Source organism: Macrotis lagotis, chromosome 3 (genome assembly GCF_037893015.1).
Source record: "Macrotis lagotis isolate mMagLag1 chromosome 3, bilby.v1.9.chrom.fasta, whole genome shotgun sequence".
In the NCBI taxonomy this organism is placed as follows: domain Eukaryota; kingdom Metazoa; phylum Chordata; class Mammalia; order Peramelemorphia; family Peramelidae; genus Macrotis; species Macrotis lagotis.
Genome location: NC_133660.1, coordinates 83,610,726 through 83,631,814, shown reverse-complemented (window position 1 = coordinate 83,631,814; position 21,089 = coordinate 83,610,726).

Genomic DNA, 21,089 nt, shown 5'->3' with positions numbered 1-21,089 from the left:
TCTATATGCATCTCTTTGCTTCAAATGAGCTTCTTGTAGGCAGCATATTGTAGGATTCTGGTTTTTAATCCACTCTGCTATTCATTTATATTTTAAGGGAGAGTTCATCCCATTCATATTCAAAGTTATAATTACTAATTCTTTTTTGCCCTCCATGCTATCTTTCCTCTGTTTGTATTTCCCTCCTTTTATCCTTTATCCATATTCCCTGGTGTTTTGTTTCTGAATATCACTACCTTCAGTGTTTGACCTTCTATATCGACGCCCCTCCCCTTTATTTCCCCTTTCCCTTTTCCCCTTTGTCATTCCCTTCCTTCTGTTAGTTCCCCCTTTTTCTCCCTGTCCCCGTTCTCCCTCCCCTTCCCCCCTTTTAATACATGAAAGTTAAGATAGGTTTCTTAACTTAACTGAGTGTTTGTAAGTTAACTTTAAGCCAAGTCTGATGAGATGAAGATTCAAGTGGTTCTTTCCTCCTCCTTTCTTTCCCTCTATCACCATAGGTCTTATGTACCTCTTAATGTAATGAGATTTACCCCCTTGAATCTCCTCCATCTTTCTGTCTCCTTACTGCCCCCCTTTTAGGGAGCTTTTGTTTTAAAATCATTCTATTTGAGTCACAGAAAAGTTATGAGTGTCCATCACTTTGGGCTAAATATATCTCTAATAGAGTTACAATTCTCAAGAGTTATTAGAGTCTTTCTCTCAGGTAGGGATTTAGTTATTTTCATCTCATTGGATAACAGTCTCACCAATAAGTCATGAATGACCTTCACTTGTGGCTAAGTATATTCTCTCTAACAGAGTTGCAATTCTCAAGAGTTATGAGACTCTTTCTCCTGATTGCGAATATAGCTCCTTTCATCTGATTGGATAGCAGTATTTTTGACATGTTTTTTTTTAAACTTTTCATGTGTCTCTTGAGTCTTCTGTTTGATTTTGAGATTTTCTATTTAGCTTGGGCCTTTTTATCAGGAAATGTTGGAAGTCTCCTACTTTGTTAAATGTCCATCTTTTCACCTGGAAGAGAAGGATCAGCTTTGCTGGATAGTGGATTCTTGTCTGCATTCCCAGCTCCCTTGCTTTTCTGAATATTTAATTTCAGGCCCTTTGATCCCTTAATGTTTATGGAGTCAGGTCCTGCATAATCCCTATTGTGGTTCCTTGGTATATAAATAGTGTCTTTCTGGCTTCTTGCTGGATTTTCTCTTTCATCTGATAGTTCTCGAATTTGGCCACAACATTCCTTGGTGTTTTCATTTTGGGATATCTTTCTTGAGGGGATTTATGTATTCTTTCAATAAGTATTTTACCTTCTGGTTCCATGATATCAGGGCAATTTTCCATCACTAAATTCTGTAATATTAAGTTCAGCCTTTTTTTTTCTTTTTAGTCTTTTCAGGAAGGTCTATAATTCTCAGGTTTTCCCTTCTTGATCTATCTCAAGGTCAGTGTTTTGCTGATGAGGCATTTTACATTTTCTTCTTTTTTTTATCTTTTTTTTAACAGAATCTTGTTGTCTCCTGAAATCATTAGCCTCTACTGATTTCATTCTTTTTTTTAAAGTAGAATTTTCTTTATTTACCTTTTGTAACTCCTTTTCCAGTTGGTCAATTCTATTTTTGAAAGAGTTTTCCATTTGTCAAAGTGTAGTTTTGAGAGAATCATTTTCTTTTTGCATTTGCCCAATTGAGGATTTAAGAGCATTAGTCTCTTTTTGCATTTGCTCAATTGTATTTTCCAAGAATTTGCTTTCTTGTTGTGAGATGTTAATTTTCTCTTGAGTTCCTTTTCCTAATTTTTCCCATTTGATTTTTAAACTCTTTCCTCATTTCTTCAAGGAAGTCTTTCTGGACTGGAGACCAATTCATATTCTCTTCAGCAGTGTTAGATCTCTCTGGGTTAGAATCTATTCTAAATATTTTGCAACTCCCCCTCCCCGCCGTTTTTTGCAAGGCAAATAGGGTTAAGTGGTTTGCCCAGGGCCACACAGCTAGGTAATTATTAAGTATCCCCTTTTTGGTGGTCCTTCTTCATCTTCTTAAGATTTTGTGTTGGCAGGGCTGGCTCTCAGAGGTTTGCTTTTGAAAATCCTAGAGGCTATGTTCACTTGGCTTAGAAATTCAAATTCCTGGTCAATAGGGGGCACTGGTTGCTTTCACTGGAGTGTTGGAGGGCCTCAGTAGCAGGGTCTGAGTTGACCTTGAGCAATGAATGGGCTGAGCCCTGAAGGAGGTAGTTAATCTCCCTTTCAGTTGAGTGAACTGGGCTCATACCTAAGCCTAAGGGGGTGGGGGTTGTTTACTCTTTATTCTGGTGAGAGGGCTCTGCTGAAAGTATGGTGCTCAGGTCCCAGCACAGCTGGTTGTTTTCTATGTGTGCTCTGAAACTCTCTGTGTTGGAACTCACCCTCCTGTAGCTCCTCACCCCAGCCAAAGTTTCCCCAGCTAAAGGTGGGTCTAGGACTTGCCACACACCAAAGCCTATGCAGCTAATGCCAGTCCCCAGCTGCTTTCCGTGTGCTGACTCTCTGGTCTCCTCTCCCAGTTCACCCACAGTCCCCTGAAACAGACCTTGTTGGTAGGTGTTCTCCAAGCTTCTCTTTATGCATTTTGCTGATCAAATTTCTGTTAAGGGGTTTCTTTCAATGTTATGTTTGAGGGGGAATCAGGAGCACTTAACACTGTGCCTGTCTTCATTCTGCTATCCTGGCTAGAAGTCTTGAATAAAAATTTTAGGCTTTTTTTTTGCAAGGCAAATGGGGTTAAGTGGCTTGTCCAAGGCCACACAGCTAGGTAATTATTAAGTGTCTGAGACTGGATTTGAACCCAGGTACTCCTGACTCCAAGGCGGGTACTTTATCCACTATGCCACCTAGCTGCCCCTTGAATAAAATTTTTAAAACAAAATTGGAATTAAGTTGTCTTTTCCATCTCCTTTGTCCATTATGTTTAGTCACCATCACCTGTCACTTCTGCCTTTTTAATCTGTTCTTTTCTATTACTGTTACCGTGATATTAATCGGATGCCATTTGGATTATTGCTGTGTCTTTCTAATTGGTTTCCCTCCCTCCAGTCTTACCCATCACCTGTTAGAAAACAAATTCTATATCCAGTTAGAAGAGGAATCAGTGCTAAACCTAAAAACTTTTAATACATCATCTTTATCTGATATAATATCAGATATAATTCTCTGAATATCTCTAGGTTTAATAATAGAGTGGATAGTGAATGAGAGTTCAGTTTTAATCCTTGAAATGCTTGAATATGAACTATGTTGAATAGTTATCTATCTTTTCATGTGGCTTATATATCCTCCTCATCTTGACATAAGATTGCTGATATCAGGGCCTGTATACCATGATAATTATAAGGAGATTCTATTGTATAGCATTATATTGTGTTGATTACTTAATGCTATACAAGTTTGATATTTACTCTTTTGTATCTCTGGACCCAACTAGGTGAGTAGTATTTCAAATAGATTAGACCAAATCTCATCCATATGTAGTTTTCTCAGTGTAAGCTTTAATTAAAGTCATCCCATAAATTCTTTATGAGAGATCCACCTAATTTTTTTTTAGGTTTTTGCAAGGCAAATGGGGTTAAGTGGCTTGCCCAAGGCCACACAGCTAGGTAGTTATTAAGTGTCTGAGATCAGATTTGAACCCAGGTACTCCTGACTCCAAGGTAAGTGCTTTATCCACTATGCCACCTAGCCACCCCAATCCACCTAATTTTTGAGGGATCTTCCAGATCCCTTGACATTGCATGGATATCAATAGAATATTGAAATGTTCATTGGTTTTCTAGGTACACAACTATTTCAAATTCTTTTCCTATCTCTTTGATGACAAAAGTGAGAAGAGGAGCAGCAGACTAGAATGGAATAGGTTATCGCCTAGCACTATATAGAAGCTTTAGTAGGTATTTAATGAATGATTGGCACTGAGTCTAAATCTTTTTCCTACAGATTGAATGTGAACAATTCACTCTGCATGGAAATAGATTTGAGTAGAACAGCAAATCTTTGAACTCACTCTGCCCTTCTCCATTGCCCCCCACCCCCTCATTCTCAGCAAGTTGACATGAGTGAGCCTTCTAACTATTATCAGCAGGTAAGGAGAACAGTATCTTGCCTTACAATGCCTGGTAGGGGATTGCTCTTAAGCCATTGTTTACCTTTTCCAATGACTAAAGTGAAACAGGGGGAAGGAAATAATAATTTAAAGCATATTTCTTATTTCCTCTGCATTCATATTGTTTCTCATATGGCAGTATTGTGTATTCCTCAATGGGGGTCTAAACATGCTTGCCAATAACTCAGACTGATGGAGAAAAAAGAAACAGAGTAAGACAAGAGGTGAGAAAGAAAACACTTATTTTCACACTCATTCTCTCACTTCATTTGTCATCTTTTCATTTCTGAGGATGAGAAATAGTCATAAAACTCTCCTAAATCCCTTCTGTTCCTGGAATCCATCATCCTCCATTCCATTCACTGAGTATATGAACAAAGATAGAAGGGGAGGAAAGAATTATAAACAGGAAGCAATGCTGGAGCTTTAAGTTGAAAGCATTGTTCTGAATTAGAAATATCGTGATCTGAATCTGCCAATCCTACACCCTATTCTGCTAAATTCAGAATTTCTCAAGAATATTCTTTTGTCAGATGCAAGCATTAGCATGAAAGTATTTTCAGAATCCCTATACATGTTGTATTAGAGAATTAAAGAATCTCAGTTGATTGGGATGTTGGGAGAGGGCATCTGAACTAACTCAAATATGAACAAGTATCTTCTCTATGATACACACAAGTGGTCAGTCAGTAATTGCTTAAAAACTTCTCTTAAAGGGGAACCCCCTCCCCATTTCCCAGGAGAATTAGTTACATTTTTGAAACGATTTCATTAGGAAGAATTCTCTTTTCCTTTTATCTAGCTGAAATCTATCTCTTTCTAAGTTCCCTTCACCCTTCTATACCTAAATTTTCCCTTTGACTCATACAGATTTAGTCCAATCTCTTCGACATGGAAGCCCTTCAGATACTCAGAAACAACTATTAGGATCTCCATCCCTCAAGTCTTCTATTCTAAATATCCCTAGTTTCTTTGATAAATTTTCTCATACAAAGATTTTAAGACCTTTCTTCTTCCTCATTGTTTTCCTCTGAATGTTACCAATTCATCCATATTTTTGCCTCTTTTGGATTTCACTGTTCTTATTTATGGAATCACTTTATTTGAATCTTTGGTTTTATTTTTTAACTCTTCCTCATTACCATCTAAACAAATACTACCATAGGCAAATAGGAACAGGAGACCTGAGAGTGACAATATCCTCTGACCCGTGGTCAGAATTAGAATTGCTTTGCAGACTCACAGTCATATGGGGGAAAATTTCAGTGGAGAAGAAGATACTAATCATTCCAACAAATTGCAAATCAATTGCTGCACATAGGACAGGTAAACTAGCCTAGATGAAGCAGAAAGTCACTTTGATAGCAAGATAGGAGAAAGGGAAGGCAATAAATGTTTATGTAGCAGCTACTTTGTGCTAGGCATTGTGCTAAGATCTTTAAGTATTATCTTATTTGCTCCTCACAAAAACCTTCAGAGATAAGTGTTATTTGAAGCAGACAATTTAATTCACACAGCCAAGAAGTGCCTGAGGCCATATTTGTCCTCAAGTTTTCCCAACTCCAGGCTCAATGTTCCACCCACTATGCCTTGCAAGAGGTAATATGTGTCAGATAATTATGATCACCTCTTTGGTCACCATTTCTTATCAGACTCTAATATAAGCATTAAACCCAAACACTGTAAACCCCAAAGCCTTGGAAATGGTATTACTTCTAGCTCTAGTGTTCACATCATCATCTGGAGAAGCAAACCCTGTGGAGATGTAACTTAGCAACTGGTCATGTGGGTGCTACAGACAAATTTATCAAAAACCAAGAAAAGAAAGTTTTTATCACCAAATTTCTTAGCATTGCCAAATGGCAAATGATTTATCTTCAGAAACTGATCTGATTTTATCTGTGAAAAAGGGCATTTGAAGGGAAATCAGTATCCATTTCACCACTGAAAGCTAAAGAACATGGACCTTTATAGTTGATTTACAAAAGATTTCCAGTTCTGTGGCCTTCTCCATTTAAATGTGACCCCTTAGAGAGTAATAATTTCCATCCACTACCAAGTCATCTTTATCCCATGTTGTCATATGCATAACTTATTTCTGACTTTGCACCCCTTCTCTTCAAAGCCTTAAGGCTTAGACAATAGAATGCAAACTCGTTGAGGGTAAGTGCTATCATGTTTTCTTGTGTTTGTATCTCTAATACTTAACATAGTTCTAGAATATAGATAAAGCATTTATTTAGCATTTAGTATCTGTTTATCTTTCTTCTTCCCTCATTTTTCCTCCTCCATCTTCCTCCTCCTCCCCCTCCTCCTCTTCTGTTTCTGCTTTTTCTTTTCTTCTTTTTTCCTCCTTCCTTTCTCTCTCTCTCTCTCTCTCTCTCTCTCTCTCTCTCTCTCTCTCTCTCTCTCTCATCTTTTATAACATTTGGAAGACCTGAATTCAAAAATGATCTCAGACACAAGTTATATGATTTTGGACAAGCCATTTACTTTTTCCTTTGTTCAATTTATTTAAATGTATAAAAAGGGGACAACTGCACCCATATTGCAATGTTGTGAGGTTCAAATGATGTAACATTTAAAAATTATTTTAAAATACTGCCTAGAACATAAAAGGCATGAAATAAAATTTTAATTCCCTCCCCTTCTCTATCTCCTTTGTATTCTATATTTTAGCAAAACCTGTACTTCAACTTCTACCCCAACCTTACAGGTTTTCCCGTTACAATGACTTTATTCCTGGCAAGAATCATTACAGTCTCTGATTGATGACTTCATATTCATCATTTCAAGTTAAATTCAACAATTTTTACAAGAATCTGATTTAGTATTAACCTTTTATCTTTTAGTCATCATACACCACTTTGTTGAAACTCTAATGTGTTTATTATGCATTACTTTAAAGTACAGTTATTTTTGTGAAACTAGTGATGAAATTTCTGGCTTACCAAACTGAAAAGTTTCCTAAAAATGACCTATCTCCAAGTGAACTGGATTTCCATAGGAGGCAGCTTATGCAAGAGAGCCCTTTAATGTTTAGGTGGTCTTTTATTGGCTATGTAGCAGAGGGGATTCTTATTCATGTATGGATTGGCCAGGAAAGTCTCTAAAATCTCATGACTCAGAATTTGAGGAAGAATTTTTCTGACACAATAGTGTATTTGTAGCAGCAACTAGTCAGGGAAGGATTAATAAAGGTTGGCATTTTGACCCTAACCATGGAATCTGTAGCAATTATAAGTTTAGACTGGCAATGGGTTATTAATAAGGACCTGGGGGAACTAATTACTACAAAAAGTGACAGAACATATTTTGTCCATTGTATTATGCAATGGTTGTATGAAATGTAAGGGGGAAAATATAAGTTTTAACTTTGAATCTTCCACATACATAAAAATTTTATATTAAAATTATGTACCACATTCATGAATCTATCATTTCATCTAAATAATACCATTCAATAAAATCCAATAAGTACTTTCTATCTGTAAAAGGTGACAATAGTGGGTTATGAATATTGGCTAAATGACCCTGGGAAAGGTATTTAATAAGGAAAGCATCATATTGCAGTGTTTGAGAGAGTTTCCTTACATAGAAGTTCCCTATAAAAATAAAATCAAAGGTCTTCTTCTTATCTGCCAGGAAAGTTAAGGCAAAGCAAGAATACTGATGCAGTAGATATCCGTTTATGCTTTAAAATTTAAGAAAATGAAAACTGGTCCGAAAACTTGGTATATGTTGACATTTCAGATTTAATACTCAGGGAAAGGGGGAAAAGAAAACAAGAGATAAAGAAAAAAACAAACATTTAGAACTTAGAATATACAAAACACCTTGCTAAGTGCTATGACTATGAATAGAAAATTAAGAGAAAACCTGTTTTCAAAGAACTCATAATGGCAAAGATGCGGAGGTCCATATAGAAGGTGTCAGCAAGTTAGATGGAAAAGTCTGATAGTTCTTGAAATATACTTGGTAATGCACCTTCTATAATGTGTGACAGAACAAAAAATTTCTGAGTTCTTCAATGTTTCCCAGGATTGATATATTTATAGTTCAGTAATGTATAAAAGGATATATTTGGGTATTTTTAGAATTTTTTTAACTGCAAGTTCATCCTTCTACAATCTGGTAAATACAAGTGAGTTCAGATTACTTATTACAGAATATATACAACACAAATTTATACATTCCTGTATCAGTGAGTAACTTTTTTGTTTTTTTGTATACCTGGAAGGTTATTTCTATATTCCTATGGCATCTGAGTTGGAATTCATATGTAGAATCTCAAGGATAGGAGGAAAAAATACCCAATACCAGTTTCCTGATACTTGTTTTTCTTTTTGTTTCTTTTTGACTTTGCAAGGCAAAGGAGTTAAGTGACTTAGGCCCAAGATCACTTAGATAATTATTAAGTGATTGAGGTCACATATGAATTAAAGTCCTCATGACTCCAGGCCTGGTGTTCTATCCACTGCGCCACCTGGATGCCCTTTGTTTCCTAATAGTTTTCTTGTAATTTTAGAAGTAGAAATCTCTATTAAGAGTCATGCCTATTTCAAATAACTAGTACCCTGTGAGAATTGAGTTTCTTGCTTGTTTTCACTTCCAAACATAGCTGAAGTCAACTTGCTTTCTATTCAGTATTCTGTTTATTGAATAATAGATGGTGTCAATGGTATCATAGTATGTTCCATATTTCCCTTAATATCTTTTTGCTATTATTATTTCTCATTTTGTCTTCATGAAGAAGGCCAATGACTTCACGAGGTGATATCTTGACTTTTGCAAGAATTGGATTTAAGTGAAGCAGAGCTGTGCAATATCATCAGCCTCACCTTCTCCTCCAGAGATGTTAAAGATCAGTGACAAGACAAAAGTCAAGATGACTGGTGATGACCTGGAATCTGGTGGATAGCTTTGATCTGTCTAAGAGTCTTTTTAAGGCATCAGTTAGTTTGATACAATGTCCATTCAGGGGCTAAAGGTTAGGTAAGAATTGAGACAAAAATGGACTAATTTACCACTTATCTATCCTTGTTAAAAGAACAATGAACATTTTGACCTCATGTTTTGAATTCCTCAATCAATTAATGCAATGAAAGAACAGAAATTGGAGGGTACTTTCCTATAACAGGAATCCTAAAACTTTCAAAAAGGAAGAATTATCTATATTATATGCTGAAAAGCAAAATAGATTATATACAGCATTGATTGAATACCACAGACATGATGGGACTTTTCACCTATAAAAAGGAAAAAGTAGGGAAGGCATCTTACAGATGGTATATTACTCCAATTTCATTTGGATGTGGAGACCTGTAGGCTCTCTTTATTCTCTTTATTGATATGTAAGAAATATTCTTTAACATGTTACTTTTGATCATAAATGTCTCATGTGTGGACATTCTTTTTCCCTTTCCTAGAGTAAATGCTTGGATGTTACATAATCATGGATTGGAAGACATATTTGCCACAAAATGAAGGAATTGAAATGGATAGGAGAAACTGATTGTCTCCCTTATCTTTAAACTCTTTGAATTCTAAACTTCTATTCTAATTGTTGCAGTGAATAGTCCAAATTTGCTATGCTAGATGATGAAGGCATACAAAAGAAAAGAAAATAGCACTCTGACAAGAAAATTGGATGGATTTTAAAATATTATCAAAATCATTATGTAACCATACCAGGATGAATGAGACACAACTATAAATGTGTACATATACATACACATAATCATACATATGCTCATATCTCAAAGCTACAAACAAAACCTGGAGTAGTTTTCAAACAATATAAAATTGTTCAATGAGTGGTAAAATCACAACATAATTCAACTTTGAGGAAATATATATTACTTTGTACTTGGGAGTCATTCATACATTTCAGAAATACTTTTTGAGAAATTAATGTTTGTAAATTACTATACTATAATTGTTTTAGTTGACCAATCAATTCACTTATGAATTTTCTGGCAGACAAGACATAAAGGAAAACATTTATACCAGTAGATTACATTTATATAGTGTAAACATAGAATAAGAGAACAATGTAACTATGTTGGCATCAGGAAAATCTGAATTCAATTTTTCCTCCTGAAAAATGCTGGTTGTATAATGCTGGATAAGGTATTTAAAATATGAATGACCCCAGTTGACTCTCTGAGATAAATTTCAAACTATGTGCCAAGTTACATTGGCAATACAAATACCAATTCTGATACTAATACGAATGGAAATCAACATTTGTGAAGCACCCTGAAGTCTGCATAACACTTTTCAGACATTATCTCCTCATTTGATCCTCAAATCTTTAGGAAGTAGGTGCTATTATTATGCTCATTTTACAAATGAGGAAAATGAGGCAAATAGAAGTTGAGACAAACCCAGGGTCATGTTGTCTAAGCCTAAATTGAAACTCTTATTTTCCTGTCTCCAAGTCCCTCAGTATCCACTACAATGGAATCTATATTATCAATAAAATCTTGGGTCTTGTCTGGGTAAGGGGAAATAAAAGAAAGTGAGGATTTGAGAATAATACATATGTTAAAAGCTTGAGGAATGCTGAAGGCAGTGATACTTTCTACAGTAATAACTTGGTACAATTAAGAAGAAATATAGTGAGTTCTGTTTTGGCTAGGTTGGGCTTGAGAGGTCTGTGAATCCACTAGTTCAAGTTGTTCATTGGCAATCAGAGATGCAGGGATATTGTCTTTATATTTCCAATCACCAAACACAGTGATCTATATAAGTAAATTACTTGTAAATTTATTATTGAATGATTTCAACTTCTAAGAACCTCCATGTCTTCATATGAAAAACAGAGATAATTTACTAGCTTATTGGCTACAATTCACAGTATTGCATTGCTTATGATAATTCAATGGTACACATCAAAATGTATCTATGTTTTTATCATTCTATTCAGTTCTTTTCAATGTCCTTCAATAAAATACAACAATAGACAAATCTACCAGTTTGCTTTTCTCCACTCTCTTAACATGATGGGGGCACCAGAGAATCAAATAGGCTATTTGTTTTTCCTCATTTTGGTTGTCTGATTGGTTCATCTTTTTTTCTGTCATACATCTGGATAGCATATTTATTCCTTCCATTCAATTAATTTGTGAATAGATGCTAAAGCCTATTTCCCCCCACCATATATATCTCTGTTGCCATGTGAGAAACCAGCAATCCAGATTCTTTGCATATTACATATTTCATGATTTCTAGTTATATTGGTTCTTGTTGCTTCTTGTCTTTGTTACTGAAGAAGAAGAAAATGGCATCATAATATTAGAGAAAAGTTACAGTGTGTTTGACTGTGCCTGATCAGATCAGTACTAGCTTGGAATGCTCTTTCACAGGTCAAGGAAAAAATAATCTATGTGAACTCCTGGGGTGGGTTCTCTTGCACACCTTACATTTCCTTTGAGCTACTTTAATTCTGCCTTGTTCACAAGCACAGAACTCTTTCTGATGAGTTCCTATCATCTTATGTAGTTCTGTGCCAGTGTTTTCTTTGTGGCACAATCAATTCCACAACTCTTGAGATCTTGAGAATACCCTTGTATCGCTTTTTCTGATCCTTCTGCGAGCACTTGCCCAGTGTGAGTCCTCCATAAAATAGTATTTTTTGGCATTTGAACAGCATGACTTGTCCATAGGAAGTTTTGTTCTCTAGAATTCCATGTTCCTAGTTATAGAGACTTGCTGGAAGAATGATGAAGTTAAAAAGGTAAGGTTGTTTTTATTTTTTTGTTTCAGTAAGAAGATTGGGACCATTCTAAGTGCTATAAAACTTACTAAATGTAAACCAGGCTAATCTCTTTCTCCTATTTTGTATGAGAGAAATGCAATGACATGTTGACTCAATTGATTGTTCATCCAATTGTATATCATACTCTGGACAATAGCAATTCTTCATTCATTCAAATTTTCCTATATGAATTGTTAAAGCAAACAATGAAATGAGCACAGAATTGACATGAATAATAAAATTGTCTACTAAATTGCTCAAGAGAAGTGAACTACAATTATTCTTGCTCAGATGGAAGGCTACTCTACTTCCAAAAAAAAGGAAGAGGAACATAAGAATGTGTGAAGATATAACCAATAGATTCCTTAAACAACTGCTTCTTTTTTCCTTAAGCAAGTATTCAGTTTGGACCCTAGAACTGCACAACACATAAATTAAAGAGAAGATTTTGTCACAACCTTTTAAAGTGTTGGTGTAGCAATTACTTGTTTAACAATAAAATAACTTTTTAAAGCTAAGTAGAACATGTGATTTTTTTTAAAAAAAAAGAACTGCATCCTTACGGAACTGTCAGGATGGACTGGTTACAAAATACACCTCTAGCAACTAAATTTTTTGATCAGTTTGAAGGAGTTGTTTGGTATTGTATGCACTTAAAATAGTAGAAAATGGTTCCAATAAATACTAGGAGAGTAGAGAAGGATATGACACACATGAATTGGAACCATCATAAAATTTTCAAATATCATATCTGTAATTTGTCTCAAGTGATTAGAGCGGGAAAAGATGTCATTTATATCATAAAAATACATAAGGGCAATTTAGGTTCAATGAAAAAGCTAATTGTTCTTTCTTTCAGTGAATTGCCTGAATAATATCTTAAATAATTATGCTTCAGTATGAATTCTGAAAAGATAGTAAGAAAAAACACACAATAATTAAATGAGTTTTTTCTCTGACAAATAATTTGTTTCTACTATTCTCTTCATCTTGGAATATAATAAATAATAACATATTCATAGAATCCTTTAAGTTTTAGAAATTCTCAATTCACAAAAAAACTTATGGCCTAGGTAGAATATGCATTACTCCTCTTTTCTAGTCATAGTGAGATTAATTGGCTTGCTCAGAAACATGCAGCCAGTGACAGAGCAAGCCAGAGTTTAATTAAGGTCCTCTGACTTCACTGCCAATACTCTTTCTATAATAGAGACCTGCCATAATCTAGGTAATAGCAAATCACTTTTGGGGAAAAGAGTCATTTTGTGCTTAAATATCCATTTGTTAATATTCCATCAAAATAGTTTTCAATCATTGAATCACTATTGATTCAAGGAGTTTTCTTGGCAAAAGTTATCTCTAAAATGATAGAAAATTTATAGAACCATGAGTAAACAGTCATTAACTAATACAAAATAAATAGAACCAGGAAAATATAAAGAACAGCATGGTAGAGCCATGTAAGTATTAATATGGATTATATGGTCATATGGGGAATTATACATTTTGTTTAATTGTCCTAAATTCTCATAACTCTCAAATAAAAGAAACAAAAATATATGAGAGGTAAAAGAGTGGGAGAAAAGGAAGCATGTTATTATATATTCCTATTATATATTCAGTTCTATGCTAAGAACTTTACAAAAATTATCTCCTTCGATTCTCACAACACTTTTACCTTGCTGCTAAATGTCTGAGGATGAATTTGCTCTTACCTCTTCTTGACCCCAGGTTCAGTGTTCTATCCACTAATCACCCTAGTTGCCTCAAAATAAAGTAATTATAGTTGCTTCTATAGACCAAGACACCAAGAGTTCAAAAGAGGTAATAACCTGATAAATTAACACCAGAGAAAAGTATATCCATGATATATTTACTTAGCATGCTCACCATTTTCAGGGTAGCAGGGAAACAAAACAAATGTCTTGTACTCTTGGCTCCATCGAGGAATTTCCTTCTACTGACGTAGTTTATACTTGGACCCTATTGTTTATTTCATCAAAACAAGCAGAACAACTGGGAAAGAGGTAGAGCTATAGGAAGTTCAATCTTTCTCAAAGGTTGCAACATAGATACCAGAAGTTCTAATGATAGCAGTCTGGAGGAAAATGAGCTGGCATTCAGTAAGGGACAGTCCTGTTCTCCCCAGACTAAAGCTAGTGAAAATAAATTTTTTAATGAAGGACGAGATTGAGAGATCTTTGAAATCCAAAATTAAAAAAATTTGCTATCAAAAGAGATGGAGTCAAAATTTGCACAATAAGGGAATACATAAAGGACATAGTGAAATCACCCAGGATTTTAGAAGAAAGAATACTGAATTAAAACTTTTAATATGATAAAGTAATAGGGAAGATAATAAAACAAAGGAGAATATTATCTTTAGGCCATCTAATCAAATCCATATAACTCAATATATAGTGAGACCAAAGAAATTGAACTAAAATCTGATGAGGCAGAGAATTTTGTGAATTTCTAAGAGATCAACAACCACTAAATGATATGAGAGAAAAATAAAATTTTTTAGAGCAAAATTTATAACATTCAAAGCAGAAATAATTGGGACAATAGAAAAACTGAATCTTTGGGGAGCAAATTTCTCTATCTCTATGTGTCTGTCTCTTTCTCTATGCTGTTCTTACACACACACACACACACAGACACAAACACATACACAGAAGTAGAGAATAATTGGAGATCACATTGCATAGAAATTAAGGACATATTGGAAAAATTAAAAGCAAAAAATCATTAAAACTAAAATAACATATAATATCTACAAGGGAAAAATATTTTATTTGAAAGACAGGATATACAGAAACAATTGTTTGCATATGTTATCACTTTGGCTGTTTAATTTGGTTTTATTTTATTGATTCTCTTTTTTTAGAGGGAAGGTTCATTGGGTATCTTTGCATAGGTGGTGCGTTTGGAACGAATTAAAATAGAAAACAAATGCATCAATGTGTTTTGTTTTTAAAGCATCCTCAAAGATTTAGCCTGGAGAAGAAATTTAGTCTAGACACATGATGTTGTCCTTAAATATTTGAAGTACTGTTAAGTATTAGAGACATAAGACTTTTTCTGTTTGTTCCCAAAGGGATGAACTATAATTAGTAGGTGAAAATTGTAAAGAGGAACATTTAGGTCTGAAGTATAGAAAATCTTCCTAACAATTAAAATGACTGCCTTGGGAAGTCATGAGAACTTTTACATTAAAGTTTGTCGAACAATGGCGTAATGACCACATATCAGGTATCTTTTACAGGAGATTAATTTCCTGATTTCTGTTAGGTTTAGATAATTGCCAAGGTTTCTTTCAACTCTAAAATTTTGTGATTTTTTTATCCCATTAAAAGTCAAACAGTTCCTAACTTATTTTGATTTTATTACCTAAGTGAATAATTCTGAAATCAATATCTGCAGTTCTGACTTCTCATGTGAGATTCATTTATATACTTTAGACTGTCTGATGAATATTTCTATTTAGATATTCCAATTCAAATGCACAATGCCAAAAAAAATTAAAATAAGACTCAAACACCTGTTATGTTCCTCCTTTTGCAATTACTTATTGTTGTTACTTATCATTTTCTCTAAATCCCCTATAGAGTTCCAAGGATTGAAGTTCTCATTTCCTTTGACTAAGTTTTTAATTATTCACTATGATGTATCTACTATTCATTTTCAATGATTCTAAATTTACATACTCCATTTTCATTATCATCATCATCCCCCTAATTCAGATATTTGTTATTTCATACCTGCATTCATACAATGGCCTTCTACCTTGGGATATTCTTTTATTCTCCAATACATTTTGGAGAATACAACCTTTCAAATGGAATATTTTGAATACACAGTTATAATGCTGTTTCTCCTCCACTAAAACCAATGATCACCATCATCATAATCAGTAACAGCAATGGCAAGTTTTTAATAAGTGTTTCTGTTAATAGGAAAAATTTGTATCCATTTCTAGAGCTTTTTGGAAACTGATTTTAATTCATATTAGTAGTGTCAATTCTTAAATGAACCCTTTCCTTCAAGTTGGTTTTCAAACAATTTCTTAAGAACATTTTCTGATTCTGCTTCTTGCTTCTTTTATTTAACATTTAAATGTTATACATAATTATAATTTATAATTCTCACTTTTTTACTTTAAAACATTTATTGTCTATACAATAAATTTGGAAATTAACCTTATACTGACTTATGTAATTATTTCTATTGTTCTTACAAATTACTTCTTATATTGTTATTCAACTTTTCATGCTTATTTCCTGTGTGTCAATGAGGATGTAAATTCCCTGAAAACAGAAAATATTTGATATATTTTTGTGTCTTCCATAGTTTCTAATTGCTATGGAAGAGAAGTTAAGTAAGTCTGTTGATTTATAACATTTTTATTCTTAATTTATATTTGCATCTTGCTCCAATTCTGTGTAGGCATTTGGCATAGACAAAAGAATCAGAAGGAATTGGTGCAAATTACAAAAAGCAAATGACAATCAGAATCAAGAATACATTCCTAACAACTGGGGATTATACAAAACCAGTATATGTTGCCCCTGGAGATAGTGGATTCTCATTTACTAGGAATCTTCAAATAAAATGGAAGAAGACATGACAAATATGTGATGGAGTGAAATTAGAGGATAAGCTTTTATTAGATGACCACTGAGAATCCTTCTGACTCCAAAAGGCAGCGATTCTAGAGAAATATGTGGGGTTATATAATGTAGTATCTTCTTTGTATAGTTACATCCAGTGGCTCATTATTTGACAATTCTGAGTTTTATTTTCAGCATGAATGTAACCATGTAAATCAAAATGGAATATAGTGAACTGATCCAATCTTTCTGTAGAGCAACATGGAACTATACCCAAAGAGCAATAAACTGTTCATATCCTTCCACTCAGCAATTCCAATTCTAGGACTATCCAGAAGAAATTGTAAAAATTAGGAAAGTCCTACATGTTCCAGAATAGCAACTCTTCTTATAGTGGCAAAGAATTGGAAGTTGAGGAGATGCCCATCAATTGGGGAATGGCTAAACAAGTCATAGTTCATGAAAACTATGAAGTATTATTATTCTATAAGAAATAATAAATGGTCCGACTCTAGAGAAGCATGGAATGACTTATGGGACCTGATGTTGAGCAAAGGGAGTAGAGGCAAGAGAACAATTTACACATCTACTTTATGAGATGAACAACCTCGATGGAAGCAACCCCTCTTGGCAGTCCAGAGAGCTAGGACAACTGTATGTGACAGATTATGGACTATATTATCCCCAAATAGAGGAAGAAAAGCAAAATAAAACAAAACACGGAAAAAAATACCCCTACCAAATCTGATGAACACTTTATAAAAATTATCTATTATGTATCTCTTTCCCCTTAATACTAATTCCTCATGCCAAAAGTTACTAATTTGTAAATATGTTTAACAAAATATGAATTTAAAATGCTAATCTGACTGTTCACAACTGAGCAGAGGGGGGATGGGAAGGGAGAGTAGAGGGAAACTTTGTAATTTGGAATTATGCATATACAAATGGATGAAAATAAATAAATTAAAAGAGCAAAATAGAATATAAAACTATTTTATAGAATAAAGATTTGACTACCATTTTGGTTTGCTATGGAATTATGAAAGGAATAGGGTTACCTAAAATATTTGCTCTTTTTTTTTTAGGTTTTTTTTGTAAGGCAAATGGGGTTAAGTGGCTTGCCCAAGGCCACACAGCTAGGTAATTATTAAGTGTCTGAGACCGAATTTGAACCCAGGTACACCTGATTCCAGGGCCAGTGCTTTATCCACTATGCCACCTAAAAATATTTGCTTCTTAAGAGACAATGTGATCTGTTCCAAAGTCTTGAGCATTTATTTTCATGATAGCATGCTTGGAACAGAGTTTATATAGAAACACCTTGGTCTAGTGGCAAGAACAATGGCTACAGTCAGGATAGTTGGATTTCAATCTCAGCTCTCCCAGAGCTATTGACACTTCCCAGTATATTCCAAGTACTAAATACGTGATTTATGATTTTTACTTAATTTTATATTATATATCTACGTAAATATATATGTAAATTTTGCAAATTGTAAAACACTATATTAATATTAGCCATTGTTATTATTATTATAAGTTAATCTCTTAGGATTCAGTTTTTTTAACATGTAAACAGGGGTGAAAATGATTGTGTTATCTACATCAAAGTGTTGTTATAAGCTAAGTGCTTTGTAAACCTTAGAATGATATATAAATGCGAATCACTGACCATTGAATTCTCTGGTGATACCAAGTAGATACATTATTTACACTTCATTGCCACAATTGGAAAAAAATATATATACATTCAATCTGAGTAAAATTCTGATCCTTTGGACAAACTGTTGCCTGGTAGATCTGTATGTAGATCAATTTTCTTTTCTCTATTACTCAGATACAAAGAAATTCATTTGAGAAGCAAACCAGTATTAGAATTTAGACAGATCACACAAATTCTTTTGTAGTCAGGTACCATTTTTCCAATTTCCCATACAGAGGCAACACTGAAGTTGCTTTTTCTTTTAAGTATGCAGTTTGTCATTTATACTGTGAATAGAAAATTCATTTTGACATTTGCTAATTACATGATATTCTATTTCTTTTCCTTTCTTAGAAAAATAAAACAGAAGTTATATATGCTTGCTCAGAATTTTTAATTTAAGAAGATTTAAAAAGCCCTCTTTGACAAATAATTAAACTTCTAGTTCAAAAACATACCTCTGCACTAAACAATTTTAAGTATGTATGGTTTCAAAATAACAATTAAGAAGACACTTATTACCATATCATTCCTATTTCTCAAGTTAAATAATTTTAAACATCATTTGATTTTATTTGACTCAATAGGCTATTAGAATAGTTTCTGAGCATGTAAAATAAATAAATCATGAGCAAGGTTTTGCTGTTATTTTTATTTTTTATAACTATATTGAACTTTTAAAATTGCTTAAGACAATTAATGTATGTAATAGGAGAGCTCCCTAGGGTTCTATTTCTCATTACAAGTTGCCCAAATTCTGTTTGATTTTCCTGTAAACTGTGTGATATAACAGAGGTGTCCTTTAAAGTTAGATCACAAGGCCATATTAAGGGAGTTTCTTAACATAATATAATCCTCAGTGGAAATAGAAACAAGTGCATTTAAAACCAGGAATTAAAATCAAGTGAGCCTAAAACTTCAAACTACACTCTGTTTCTCAGTTCCCATTAGAGTCTTGAAATGATGAGAGAATGATGTCAGAGAGAAACCTTGCCAATGTATGATTTTCAGGAAAATTTTACCTCCCTGGGACTCAGTTTCTTCATTTGTCAAATTAAGGGACTGGAGCAAAGCAATAGTTTTTAACTTGGAATACTTCAATTCATCTTTTCTGTTTTGGGTTTTTTTTTGCAAGGCAATGGAGTTAAGTGACTTGCCTAAGGTCACGTAGCTGGGCAATTATTATTAAGTGTCTGAGGTCAAATTTGAACTCAGGTCCTCCTGACTTCATTGTGCTACCCATCTGCCCCTTCAATTTATCTTTAAAATATTCTTGTAACTGTATTTTGATATAATTTCCTTCTTTTGTAATCCTATGTATTTTATTTCATGCATTTAAAAATATTACTGTGAGAAGTCATCCCTGGAATTCACCATGCTTCTAATGAAATGAATGACATAAAGAAAACTTGTGATTATTTATTTCACTAGGTGCTGGCAATATTAAAGCAAAGAATGAAAACAATACCTGATTCAATACAGACAAGTACTAGAGATTTTTTGTGATTTTCAGAGTTGGAAGATACACCAGAAGATTCTTTAACAAACTCATACCTAACTGTGATTCTGCAAGAGGTGATCTACCCATTGTTTTATTAGGAAGAATTCACTACTTCCTATGGCTTCCCTTTACATTTTTAGAGAGTAGTAAGTAGGAAAAATTATCCTATACTGAACCAAATTATTCATATCTGTAATCCCTACCTGATTCCAGTCAGAAGTGGTGCTCCTACTAAAATTATCTCAATTTTCTCTTTTTTTTATTTCTAGTCAGCTTCAGTCAAGACTATGATTAAAATCTACAGACAAATCAAAAGACTCTCCTTTTCTTCAAGACTCAGATTAAGGTCATGCTCTAAATGAAACCTTTCCTTTTGCCCTTAACTTCAAGTACCCTCCTACCCTAATTACTTTGTATCTTTATCATTTGTCCTTTGCATATATACTTTTAATTGCACTAAGGATCATAGATTTAGAATTGGATGCAAAAGTGTGGTGGTAAATATTTAACTGGTTCTCAAATACTTTTAAATTTAATTAATCTGTGCTATATCCTATCACTTTTTAAGTCCAGAAAATTAGCAAGGAAATAAATTGAACTCTGTTTTATACCATTTGCTGATTTCCAAGAAGTGAATGTTCATACTGAAAATTTACCAATGCTAGGAAGTTTGAGATATCACTAACACATCAGGAACTTATATGGCATCAATTCCAATCCCTCATTTTATAAAGGAAGAAAACAAAATACATAGAGATTAAGTATCTCAGTTATAATTACATAATTTGTAGGTGGAGATGAAGCTTTGAAATTAGGTCTTCCTGACTTCAGTTCCAATGCCCTATCTATTATACCACTCTTACTCATTTGTTGTATACTAGGGGTTGGTTGTTCTACTGATTGCATTTGTATTCTCTACATCTTTTTTAATATATAACACAAAGGAGGCACTTAACAAAAGCATGCTCATCAATCTATCTATACACAATTATAATGTACTCATGTGTGTATATATATATATGTGTGTGAGTGTGTGTGTACAAGCTTATATATGCATATGCATGTGCATATATATGTATATATATATATATATTTATGTGTTTGAATGTGTTTAAGTGAATACATTTGTTTTTGTAGATGCAAATTATGTATTTTATCAGTTTATGCGTGTTTATTTTCCAAATCCCTAGAGCAGTAATTGACTGGTTAGAAAAAACATAAAAAAACCCTGAAGGTCAAGTTGCAGCCTTGATATCAGGAAAACAGTATTGGGCTTTAATCTGGGAGATAGGAGTTAGAATGGTAGCTGTGTCAGACACTTTCCAGTGGGAGCCTGAACAAATATCTTCACCTCCTGCCCCTGAGTTTCAGT